Here is a 2,469-nt window from a genome sequence, read left to right as displayed (position 1 = left end):
TCCGCCTGATCCGCTGCACCAAGACCCAACGGTTCCAATTCGTCAGCCAAGGCAGCTAATCATAAGGTTCCAACCATGTGAACCAGTTCCTCCATGTCTTTCTCTGAAGTCGAAGCTACTCTCTTCCAGCTCAAGGCATCCGCGACCAGATTCGCCTTTCCCGGATGGTAGGCAATATCCAAGTCGTAATCCGCAACCAGCTCCATCCAACGCCTCTGTCTAAGGTTCAGCTCTGGTTGAGTTAAGATATACTTCAAGCTCTTATGGTCCGTGAAGACTTGGACCTTAGCACCATAGAGATAAGACCGCCATATCTTCAGCGCAAACACGACAACAGCCATTTCTAAGCCGTGTGTTGGATAGTTCCCTTCGTGTTTCCTTAGTTGTCTAGATGCATACGCGATCACTTTGCCTTGCTGCATCAATACGCACCCAAGTCCAACTTTGGATGCATCTGTGTACACCATGTATGGCTCGCTGTCCATAGGAAGAGCCAATACTGGAGTAGTCGTCAACATCTTCTTGAGTTTGCTGAAACTCACCTCACAGCCTTCTGTCCACACGAACTGAACATCTTTCCTGGCCAACTTTGTCAACGGTTGAGCCATGCTGGCAAATCCCTTAACAAACCGTCGGTAGTATCCAGCCAGTCCGAGAAAGCTCCTGATCTCTGTTGCGTTCCTTGGTCTGGGCCAGTCCGCAATGGCCTTGATCTTCTCTTGGTCCACGGATACTCCCTTGTTCGAGACCACGTGACTCAAGAAACCAATTTCTCTTTGCCAAAAGCTGCATTTGCTGAGCTTGGCGAACAACTTATGTTCCCGCAGCTTATCCAAATCCTTTCTCATATGGTCCTTGTGCTCTTCCTGATTCTTTGAGTAGATCAAGATGTCGTCTATGAAGACTATAACAAATTCATCCAGGTAATCTCTGAAAATGTTATTCATCATCTTCATAAAGGCTGCAGGGGCGTTGGTCAATCCGAAGGGCATGACCACAAACTCGTAGTGGTTGGATCTCGATCTGAAGGCTGTCTTACGGACATCCTCTTCAGCAATCGGAATCTAATGGTATCCCGAAGCTAAATCAATCTTGGAGAAACAAGTAGCACCTCGGAGTTGGTCCAATAACTCGTCTATCCTTGGAAGAGGGTACTTGTTCTTCACTGTGACTCTGTTAATCCCCCTGTAGTCAATGAATAGCCTGAAGCTACCATCTTTCTTCTTCACGAACAGAACCGGTGTGCCCCAAGGTGAACTGCTTGGGCGCAAAAACCCTTTCTCCATCAGTTCATCTAACTGTTTCTTAAGTTCTGCTATTCAGCCGGAGCCATCTGGTACGGAGCTTTCGAGATTGGCTTTGTGCCCAACTCAAGCTCAATCGTGAAAGGATCAGAACGGTCCGGTGGTAATCATGTCAAGGATTCGAACACGTTCTCATACTCCTTTACAATCGGAATCTATTCCAACTCAGTATCAGTTCTGACTTCCACAGTTGTGATTGAAGCCAGATAAGCCTCACATCCTTTTTCCAGCATTCTTTCTGCTTGAAGTGCTGAAATGATCATACTCCCATTGGTCGGTCTGACCCCTTGATAGACAAGCTTTCCATTGCCGATTTCGAACTGAACTCGGCCACGATGACAATCAAGATGTGCCTTATATTTACTCAGCTAATCCATTCCAAGGATCACATCGTATGATTTCACTGGGCAAACGACCAAGTCGGCTGGCATGTTCACTCCTCCGATCATCACAAAGACGTTTCGGATATTTCCTGAAGTGTACATGATCTGACCACCAGCCACCCGAACCAGTCTTACTTCTTCTTCTGGTTCTTTCTGGAATTCCCCAATTCCAATCATCTCGGGTTGCACAAAGCAGTGAGATGCACCGGAATCAAACAGAACATGGGTTGCCACTCCACCCATGACTAAAGTCCCTACATATTCACCCAGAACACTAAGGACCTACTCTACAAGCAAGCAATTTCACACAGAAATTCTTAAGGCAAAGGTGAGAGATAGGATGACTCACCAGTGATCGGACGAGACGTGCTTGGGTCCATTGACTCATCACCGATTGTGTACACCCGCGGCATGATGGCCTGCCTCTTTGCTACCAGCTGAGGCCCATCACTCGGACGCTTCCCAGCAGATTGCGCGTCCTTCGGGCACTGATTCTTGTCGCTTCGCCGCAGTTGTAGCACACACGTTCCCCAGCACCCTTGTTTTGGCTCTTCGGCCTTAGATCTTCCTCAAGGCAATCACGCACCTTGTGATCCACACTTCTGCAACGGTGACAAGCACCCGTAGCAGCACGGCAGACACCAGAGTGCATCTTCCCGCAAGTCGAACACGCACTGCGACCTGTTGCATTCGGCTTGCTGGAAGAGCCAGCCTTCACTGGCTTTTGATTCTTTCCCGCATGCTTACTAGGGTGGACATGCGCCACTGTGCCAAACACCTTG

This window comes from Brassica oleracea, chromosome C6, assembly GCF_000695525.1.
Source record: "Brassica oleracea var. oleracea cultivar TO1000 chromosome C6, BOL, whole genome shotgun sequence".
In the NCBI taxonomy this organism is placed as follows: Eukaryota; Viridiplantae; Streptophyta; class Magnoliopsida; order Brassicales; family Brassicaceae; genus Brassica; species Brassica oleracea.
The sequence above is the reverse complement of the archived record's forward strand: the minus strand, read 5'-3'. Positions refer to the sequence as shown.